Below are 11,577 nucleotides of genomic sequence, written 5' to 3'. Positions count from 1 at the left end.
CGTAGGGGACGACCACCTCGGCGGCCTCACCAGGCCGCAGGCCCTCAAGCCCCACTTCGTCCTCGGCCTCGCCCTCTCCACCGGCGGCGCCCCTTCCTCCGCCCCTGCAGCGCAGCAGCAACAGTAAACAACCAGGTAAGATGATGATGCATTTTCATTCAGTCTTTCTATTCAGTCTTTCTATTTGTACTACTTGTTTGTTGTAGAAATTACCACACACTTAAATTCAGTACCACTATCACTTTTGCTAATTGCTGTTTTGGCTGCTTGTTTTTTCCTTGCATTTATATTTTCATAGAAACTTTGCCTACTTTTGTGTACTATATATATCATGCACTAAAATACGGGTAGAAAATAGTGGTAGGTGCAACTTCCAAGCCAGAACACTAGAAAACCAAAAGATTTCTCACAACTGTCAAAAATACCAGTCTACTTGTCAATGGACCAGTGGCTGATATGTTGCGTCTGCTTAAACATATTTGCCATGCAGCACATTATATGGCACTTCCCAGAAAGGCTATCAGGAACTAGATTCTGCTTGCCAAGATGGCTGACACAGTACCAAAATCTAGTTGGCTCTCCACCGATGGAAAGCCTTTTGGACGGCAGCACCTTTTTGTGCTACAAAATTGAAGTTAGGTTTTGTGGATAGAGCTCGCTGAGACTGAACCTATTTGGGGCCAAATACTAGCTCTTTAGAGGGTATACTGCTTTCTTTTCTTATCTTAAAACATGCTGCAAGGGGCAAAGCATGGATGGTTGCCTTTCGGGTGCATCATCCCACTAACCCCGCCCAGCTGATGGCACTATCAACTTGTCTTTATCTCCATTTTGCTTGAGCACACACCTATCATGTATAGCAACATGCTGATGGGGAGGTGTAGCAGGATCATGACAAAATGTGTTGCTATCTTATTCCAAGATGCACATTTTCTCTCAAACTGACATGTTCTTAATATGGACTCTGTTTGATGATAGAGGTGTAGCAGGATCATGACAAAATCAGCTGTTATCTTATTCCAAGATGCACATTTCCTCTGAAATTGACTGAACTATTCTTAATTTTGCAGGTAGAGGGCAAGATAATTTGTTGGTTGTTTGCTGTCATGTTGTTATTACTTCCATTAGGGCATCTGTTGGTTCATTAACCTTTCTAACATCTGCATATTTCAGGTTTCTGAGGAGGTAAAGAAAGTGAAGTTCAGACAGTGCAGCAGCAGCAACACCTTCAAGGTGAGAAATATGTTCCTATTTATCTTTTTTGCTCAAGTTCTTCAGTACATCATATAATATAGAGAAGCGCAGATCAAGTGGTACTTGTGATGATGTTGTAGGTACCCCAAGAGGCCCTTGAGTTTGCCGGAATGTCGATTAACTTCCGTTCCGGCAAATTCGGGTACTCCATATGTCCTATTTTCAGCAAAGGTAATGCTGAAATTTTCCGTGAATTTTAGCATTACTTTGCTAAAAATAGGACATATGGGGTACTTGCGACTAATGCATGTTATCATGCATGGGTACTAATTGGTCTCTTCTGCTGCTTATCAGAGATGGCGGGAAGCAGCCACCGCCGATCTGCGACACCGCAGTACGAGTTGGATGCTTCTGAGTTCTTCACTGTCATACTTGAGGCTTCAGTATCATCCATGACGCAGGTATATAAAATGAGAGATCTCCCCTTCACCCATCTCATTATGATATCTGTTGTTTGCTGCATCACTCATTGTCCCAAACTGCAGAGGCTGCCTGACAGTTTTATGAACATGCTGATGGGTGAAGATCCGCCAAATAATGTGAAGCTGCGACAGGCCGGCAGCGGGTTTCGCAGGCAGTGGGATGTGCAGTTGGTGATCAAGAAGGGCCACATGTACTTGTCTCGTGGGTGGGAGAAGTTCTACCGTGCCTACGACCTGCAGCTGGGGTACTTCCTTCTCTTCAGGTACGACGACGACGCCAACATGCTCATCATGAAGGTGTTCAACAAGACTATGTGTCGCATGCGCTACGCTGCCGATGATGATGCCGGTACGTTCTGCCTCTTCTTGTTCATCTACATTTGGCTTTGTATCACATCGATTGTTAATGGTCATTGTTGCATTTTGGACAGGTAATGGGAGCAGCAGCAGCGACACTAGCTACAGCCAAAGCAGCAGCGACTATGGCTGTAGCGAAAGCAGCAGCGATTCTGGCAGCAGCATAGACAACAAGAAGGATGATCCGGACTGGAGTGCGGGAGAAGAGGAGCAGAGTGAGGATGAGGAGCTGCAGGATGACGATGGGCATCAGGCTGAGGATGACCTAGCGCTGGTGGTGGCTGACCAAGGGCAAGAGATGGTGGTGGCTGACCATGGGCAAGAGATGGAGGTGGCTGAGGATGACCTAGCGATGGTCGTGCCTGAAGGTGGCCTCGCGATGGTGGTGGTTCCTGACAATGACCACGCACCGGTGGTGGCGCCGGTGATCCCACAGCTGGGCGACATGACCACGCCAATTGTGGTAGAAGACTACATCACACTGCCTCCACTGCCTCCACCGCCTCGCCGCTCTAGGCGCATCGGGGAGAGGAAGGAGAAGAAGGAGAAGAACAATGCATGAGAACTGAACTTTGTCAAGTATGTCAGATCTCCTATAGGTTAGCTATCCAAAATGATATATATATACTTAGTTACCTATGTTATCTCTAATATGCTTAGTTTCCTATAGGTTAGCTTCATTTTTACCTAAGTTGGCTCTAATATACTAACTTAGAGCTTATATGCTTAGTTTCCTATAGGTTAGCTCCAAAATAACTTATGTTAGCACAAAATGATCAAGTTTACATAATAAGCTTATAGTCTTTTTCTTATTCTTTTTCTTTTCCAAAATGACATAGGTTAGCTTCATTTTACCTAAGTTGGCTCTAATATACTAACTTAGAGCTTATATGCTTAGTTTCCTATAGGTTAGCTCCAAAATAACTTATGTTAGCACAAAATGATCAAGTTTACATAGTAAGCTTATAGTCTTCTTATTATTCTTCTTCTTTTCCAAAACTCTTCTTATTCTTCTTCTAGTGTTCTTCTTCTTCTAGTGTTCTTCTAGTCTTCTTCTTTTTCTTCTTCTAACTTCTTGTTTATCATTTTGCAGATTTGATTTAATTGACGGAAGCTTGCATGCATGGAGTGCTTCTTTTCCATTTGTGTTTTTATTTTGTATCAATGTGAAACTTTTGTGAATTGATGGATAACGGTGTTGGATGAACAATGTGAAACTTTTGTAATATGTAACGACGGAACTATGTGTTGGCTATGTATGTATATATGATGAAACTTGTGTGTTGGATATGATTGTTATATGGATGCTTGTTGTATATATATGTGTTGAATATCTCATATGTGAAATAGTGACCTGAGATTAAGAAAAAACAAAAAAAAATAAAAAAATTGTTACTAATGATGCACTACCATGTGATGCGCTATAAGTATAGCAGATAATAGTGGCGCACTGTGGGCAATACTAATGGCGCACTACGTAGTGCGCCATTAGAATACCAGATTCTAATGGCGCACCGGTTGTGCCCCATTAGTAAAGAATTCTAGTGGCGTGATACTAATGGCGCACTGGTAATGCGCCATTAGTAGGCAAAACAAGTGCGTCATTAGTAGGCCTTTTCCTACTAGTGTCATATCACACTATCACCTCCTCATCAGGAACATCTCGTCTCAGTTGTCTCTTGATGTTGTGGTTGCACACACCTTGTGCGCCCTTATGCTACGACAAGTAAGAATGCCGAATTGTCTCTGTCTCACTCGTATGAGTTGATACGGCATCTTACATGTTTGTGTTTACCGACACTGGGACTAGATACCACACTTTTTTTAACATATCTTGCCCCAAATGTGCCGATCAATTTGTTTTGCCATTTTAATTTTTGCTTCCCATGCATAATTTGTTAGATAAGAGTGTCAAATCCGGCTATTGACCAATCAACTTCTCTAGCTTCCAAGTTTCAACACATAGAACAGACCGTAGTTGTGTTGTTGCAGAGTCGCGGGGACATCTCTCTACCCGTCGGCAATCAAAGTTTAAATCCAGGAGCTCGCATCTACACACTAACTCATGTGTTTAGTAGGATATCAATGAGGTTGGTCGATTTATCTTTGTCTGTCATTCTAGGGAGTCATTAGGAGATGTGCTCCGTGTTTTTTTAACACAATCCAATTTGCCGCACCTACGAGGACTTAAAAACCCTTACCTAAACTACTAACAGGAGCGAAGGCACCGAGAATATCCTCCCTACCACCGGCCGCCGGAGCGGTAGACAAAGGTGAGGCGAACCCACGGGCTCGCCCGTGAAGCTTGAAGAGGGGAGTTTGCCATAACCACCTAGGGTTAGGGGAGAAAACGGATATATATCTACTATTACTTTGGTCTTTAACATCACTACTACTAATATAAATCTCCATGGAAGATTGGTGCTAAAAAAACATGACCACAACATCAATACATCAACGGGGGAAAACCTAACGTATGTTATAGAATTCAGACCTCAAGAGATATCAGACAGAGAGATCATAACCCCAAATCCATTCTCTTGCACCACTAACACCCTTCCACCCATTAGCTTTTCTAGGCAGAGCAAACTGCATTTAACTATGATTGCTCTTTGCTCACTTGGGATAATGCATCCAGTGGACATGATCCATAAGACGATTAGGGGTCTAGGAGTGGTTGGTAAGATCACCGTCCTCATTTTCACCAGTGGCTTATGCTTTCATCACATCCTAAATCATCTTGAGGACCTGCCATGCCGCTGGCCGACTCTCCGGCGACCACCGGACGCAAGCAGACGGAATGTCAACGATCATCGAGAGTCGCTCGTTGTCCACTCCTTCGTCTTCCCTCCTCCAACTAAGTATTATATTAACCGACAATATATACCACACAATCATCGAATAGTTATAACTCTAATTTCATTTTCAGTCAGACAAATAAATTATAATTAAATATACACATCATAGGTGTGTGTGTGTGTTTACAAATTCTTTTCAGCATTAACTTAATGGTAAACTAATGAAAAAATGATGGTGGTGGTTGATTTGTATCTAGTGCAAAAAAATTGGTGTGTGTGTGTGTGCGCGCGCGCGCTTGCGCGCGCGTGTGGATCATCTGTATTGTATATGTGATCCGCACTATCAGCAATTACTCATCTTTCGCTACCCTCTAAGTTTATCCGTGTTATCAACATATCCGCTTTGCCAAATTATAATTCATGATTCTTTCTTCCTATATTTATTCTGCTTGATATAATATAAAACTTAGGTGCGATCCCGAAAATTCACTAGCATGCTCGTCCGCGCCTGCTCACGGTATCTCGGGGCGTTGGTTCGCGCTGGGATATGGATGGTCGCCGTAGTCAAAGGCGGGTACGCGGGACAGTTAATGCGTATGATCGTTTGGACGGTGAGCATGAGTGCGTGACGGACGTCCAGGACATAGCGACGGAGTTAAGGTACTGTACCAACGTGTGTGCCGTAGGTGCAAACAGCAGACTACAGAATTATAAACGCAAGGATAGACATAGTGACGACAGCAGCACACATTGAGCTACGGAGCCCTCAACAACACAACAGACTGCAGATTTCTAAATGCAAATCTGCTCCAAAGTTGCATTCTCAACAACATGGAGCACAACTTATACACATATATTAAGTTGGCTAAGCAAGCTTGCACGTCATTCATTTGAAGTGTTGGGCGTCCTTGCTCTCTTTGCTTGACACGTGTTTACCTATATATGTACTGGTTCAACACTGCTTTTTGAATTCTTTTACGCCCTTACGATTTACGCGGTGATCATCACTATTTTCGTCAGAGCATGATTAATAATATAACCAGCTGCTGCCTATAGTATTTTGCCATGTCATTTGTAGTCAATGCAATAGTTAATATGTAATTTTGCCATGTCATCTGTAGTCAATGCAATAGTTAATATGTACAATATTTAGAAACAAGTACGTAGCATTATTATTTTTACATATGACCCACCTTTCACTCATAAAAAATCCTGAAGTGCGTGCTACAGTCGGTTATAATATACAACCTGCTTCTCTTCTCTCTCCTATTCTCTCTATTTCAACTCAACAAAAACATAAAATTTAAATCCTTACTGTTGTCATGTCATCTATAGTCAATGTGATAGTCAATATGTACAAGATTTCCGCAAGAGAGTGAAATTTTGGCACATGGGTGTGCGCGCTTCTGGTTTTAAAAATATGTTTTAAACATATTTTGAAAAGTCAACAAATTTCAAACAAAAACTTGGCGTGTACATCTTGATATTGTACAAGCTTACAAAGTTGTTTCGTGAAAAACTGACAACTTATGTGTCGCGTGTGAAAAAAACAAAATCCAGTGTTAAAAAATGCTTCTCACAAAACATCATTTTGTCTTTTTTACACAAACCATAAAAAATGTTGGTTTTCTTCGGAACTTAATGTGCACTTTTAAATATTTTTTCGCGTGCAGGAGCGCGCACTCCCAGGAGCACCAACGGATTTCCACAACAAGGTAGTACTATTTTTTTAACATATGACCCAGCTTTCACTCTCATAAAATTTCTTAGAGCGCATGCTACGGCCTTCTATAAATGTACAACTTGCTTCTCTTCTCTCTGTTCCAACTTAGCAAAAACATAAAATTTAAATCCTTACAGCCCACTTACATCACCTTATTACACTTATTGCCAGAAAGCTTCCCAAAGTTGCGTCATATATGTCTTAACTTTTTTCAATGCATATTACAATATTTTTTTATGGACACCATTTTGCAAAGTTTTGGTTTAACCTTGCAACATTAGTATTTGCTTGCATGCTTTAGGCTGCAATGATTCTCTTCAGTTTGTTAATCATAGTGATTAATTGGTGCAACCATATACTTCTTTTTATTTGTTCTGTTATTTCTGGACAGAACAACAACAGACTATATGCTTCAACTATAGAAAAATTGTTAATGACAAAAAAGTATTGTTGCTATGATGCTATTTCCTATGCTAGACGATGAATAAAGACTCTGCCTTTTGTTCCTAGCATATTAAATGCATTGGAAATTTGTTAGCAATAATGATAGCATTACTTGATCATATACTTCCCCACTTATGGACCAACTTATAGCTATTCTGCCATGATTCCTCTCTCTGCCATGAACTAGACATAATTCATGGAGGAGGCGACATTAAAGGATATAAAAGGAGTCATGTCACTCCAAACTCAATTTCTACATGGATCTAAGAATATAGGAGTATATATTGTGCTGAATTATACTAACTAAGCTTCATTATGGTAGACTACAAGCTAATTATCAAAGTACAAGCACTGGCCACATAATGCAATTCATCAAGACATTTGTGGCCGAAGCCGAAGAGATCCAGGTAAGGCAAACACCACCGTAGGATGTTCGGACGCCGACTACCATTTCATCTTGGAGGGTTCGGTTATAGATGCACTACAGGATCACCTAACTCTATTGGGTTTGCATGTGTTAAGAGAGATTTAGTCGATAAACGCATTTTTTTAAGTTTGGTTCATGCAAAACCAAATATGCAGTTTTTCACCGCGTGGGATTTTGTCTTCCACCAGGCATGGAGTTATGGTTGATTGAAATTGTATTGGCTTCTATTCTAACTTCTGACGAATACACACCAATTCTGAATTTTTGATGATTTTTCAGCAAATGAATGCTATCCACCGATGACATTTCAGTTTTAGTGGTTATGTTATTTTTAGTTCCTCATAAATGTTGATAAGCTTCATGTTATTATATTACATATATCCAAACGTTTCTTTTCCATCATTTGTACTATGTACCTTCCAACCAGAAAATGTAACCCACCACTTTCTCATCATAGACTTACTGTCTCGTCCACCCTTCGTATTCAATGCTTGCTTTACTCAAATTTTTAAACAAAGAATATCAACCAAATAAACCAACAACAGACCTAAGGACGGGTGCGGCGTGGCATCGCGCCTCCACCTGCTCGTTAGGTTTATTGCAGGTGTTCTTCTTGTGTCCACCAACACCACAGTTCGAGCATTTTGCTTCTTTCCTTTCCTCGTGAGGAAGATTACCCCTTTGCGGACACGTAGTACTCTTGTGACCTGCTCCACAGCATATACTACAGAAACAAGTATGCTGCTTGTCCCACACCCGTCAGTATCTTTTTCATCGGGTGGCTGTTTGCATTTTTTGCACATTGCGCCTCGGTCATCATATGGAGGCTTGTCCCTGCTGATAGTCGGCCGTCCTGGTTTACGCTTTTGTTCTGGAGGCCGTAAGCCAGCAAAATTACCAATTGCACTTCCAACCGCATCAGTCCCTTCACCATTTGCAGTTTGATGCAGCGGAATCATTTCCTTTCCTTTTCCTTTATCCGATTGATTTTCTCATAGATCCCCATCCGGTCGTGCACAACGGCCATAGGTGTCAGTGTATTCATTGCTCTCTTCAGTATATCCATTGCACATTCATATGTCTCTCTGCATTGGTATCACCTAGACGGACAACATCAAGCGCATGGGTGTGCAGATTTGTGTGTCTAAATGTTATTGAGTTGACACTAATATTATCCTTCTGGAGATGTGCGAGATGATCTTGCAGCACATCCCTTGCATCCTTTCTCCAGCGCTTGAGAACGTGCTTTGCTGGTATCTGATCCATTCCAAGGAAATCAAGGACCTGTAGACCAACACAGTTTTTTTGTATTCGTAGTTATGTTGTAGCAAGAATGCACGCAATATCAGATGCATGTCGTGCAATGCTTATTTATATTACCTTCAGCGCGTGGCGGCACAGCAAGCCCGTGTGTTCAAAAGTATATAACTCTGAACCATTTGTCGTGCTTCTCCGGGTGGTCTCACCGCGCTAGATATGTTTTCCATCTGGTTACTTCTTCTATCTTGTATTGGTCTGCTTCATACAGGACTTCACCAAATTTCTCAAGCGTGGCTCTTGTGTATACACTGCTAGCGTGCATCTCAAGTGGTGTGTTCATTCTCATAACTGGTGAATTCTGGTAATGAAACGAGGCACAAAACCAATGTTACGCAAGTTCAGGTAGCAAGTACAGAAGCAATGTTGAGAATGCAAGCTAAATTATGAACGAAAGTAACAAATATAGCCTTGCACTAAGGCACACCTGTTAGCAAGGTTTGTGGATGTTTGTCACCCATCACGCGGATAAACTCAGTGAACACCCATTGAAATGTTTCTGTTGTCTCATCCCTTACTAAGACTCCTACGAATATGACACTTTGGAAGTGGTTGTTGACTCCAACAAACAGCCCGAATGGCATATCATACATATTTGTATGGTATGGTGTATCGAAAGTTATTGCATCTCCAGAGTAATGGTACGATGCTCTGCTTTCGCCTGTTGACCACAAACAGATTTCGTATGCGGCTGTCTGTGCCTGGTTGTACTCTGTAATACAAACCAGAATCTTTGGATTCCAACTCAGCAAACACATCAATTTTCTTTCTGACATCATCATCTGATTGACCTCAGCTAATCTGTCCACAAAGCCCCCTTAATGCCCTCTTGCTGAAAGGCATGTTGCTCATGGAGCCAAAAAAATGATTAAAGAGTATGTGCAGTGATGATATTGGAATGAAGTACTCACGGAGCAGCCGCAAACTACTTCCTGCATACATTTTCTTCTCTCGATGTTCAGTCTGCTATTTCCGTATCTAACCCCCCAAACCAATTTCCCAAGAATATAGATTGTAATAGTCGTATGCTTGTACAACGGAATCGAAGTTATCTCCAATGGCAGGTATTACGACAGTGTCCCTCACTTTCGTGGTGTCCTCTTCTTTTCTGCATAGCTAGTTAATGTTTTTTCAAGTGCACTTATTGTTCCAGCGCAGGGGGCGCTCAAGAGGTGCACGACCGACATGGACTCTGTTCAAATAGAATATGTGTCACTAATGTAGAAATTACGTTCTTCTACACAAGTATTAAGCCAGGCCATACAAACATTGCGCAAGCAGTAAGAATAATGCATTAGCTTTTGGAGCAATGTGATTTTTTTACTTCTATGGTAAATGAAGAGTGATTTGCTTTATTAATGCAGCAGTTGATACCTCTTCGTCCAGCCAGGGTCCTGAGGGTCTTCTTTGCTGGTCGACTGCTCCGAGCTCGGCGCTGACAAAGTGAGGCCTTCGCTGCTGCTGGTCAAATCTAGTTGTAATGTATTGGCCGCGTCGCCTGCACCACGCACGCTGGAATCGGCAGCTGTGCAGACCAGAGTTCGGGTGGCTTCAGCTTCCATTATTGCCTCGCCGCCGCCAAGATCCGGCAGGGGAATCTGCAAGCGGAGCGCCAACATCAGCAAGTTCAGAGTCAAAATGAAAGCGGACAGTAATAGACATCGCGAATCATAGAATAAGGAAGGTACCTATCAACGGGATCTGACACAAACTCGAATCCGCCGGGTATCGCCTCCGCCGGCGCCATTGCTCTGCTTTCTATTCTGCTAATGGGGGGTCGGTGCAAGCGAGAAGTGTCTTTTTTTGTTGCTCGCTTGGGGGAGGTGGTGGATGAGAAGAACCCCAGATGCCACGTACGCACATCACTCCAACAGATCACCATTTGCCTGACGATCCGGGAAGGTGTGGACAGGTAGTCTCGTCATGTACTGTTGTAACATGTAAACCCTGCTGTGACAGGATCGTTTTGTCAAGCGACGGGGATCACCGTACATTACTGTTCCAAGATACGTACGTCTGCTTTGGCCCTTCGCTCGCATTCAATGCCCCGTAACAGTTGCCATCGTTTGATTCGTACACTTACCGTGAGCAGGCGAGGCCGTGTGCACCATCGCCGTTCTCGGTGCGATCCTCGCTAGCAAGGCATGCATACCGCGTATTTAGTGGCTCTGGGAGAACTAGTACATCACTATGCATGCCATGCACCTACCAACTGGTACAACAAATCTTTGAAATTGGTCGAGATAATTGGCAGTGTAGCCAGTAGTATCGATATTTGTACATCAGTACAGTTTGAGGAGCTATATAATAAAGCAACAGAAAGTTATTAAGCCCGGAAGGAGAGAAACATTTCTGAGTTCATCTGTGTCAGCATCAATCCATGCATATTAAGCTACAGGCAGCGTGCGTAGGACCGGGAGGCTTCAGTAATCTGGTGACACGATATATCGCATAACACAGTACTTGTACTGATGACTCGTGTAGTTCCAACAGTCCGAGATGTATCAGCGAGTAGCGATTCACCACTAGCGGAACGTGGTCAACACATTGCTAAAGAAAAGCAAGAAATGCACGTGAGGTGCCAACGGCTAGACATTTCAGATATGTTGAATTCCGTTCACTTCGCCGCCTGGGTGCGATCCTCGCTAGCAAGTCATATCACACTATCACCTCCTCATCAGGAATATCTCGTCCCAGTTGTCTCTTTTTTTTTTGCGAATGGACGTCCCAGTTGTCTCTTGATGTTGTGGTTGCACACACCTTGTGCGCCCTTATGCTACGACAAGTAAGAATGCCGAATTGTCTCTTTCTCACTCGTATGAGTTGATACGACAT

This window comes from Triticum dicoccoides, chromosome 2B (assembly GCF_002162155.2).
Source record: "Triticum dicoccoides isolate Atlit2015 ecotype Zavitan chromosome 2B, WEW_v2.0, whole genome shotgun sequence".
NCBI lineage: Eukaryota > Viridiplantae > Streptophyta > Magnoliopsida > Poales > Poaceae > Triticum > Triticum dicoccoides.
This window is presented reverse-complemented; position numbering follows the sequence as displayed.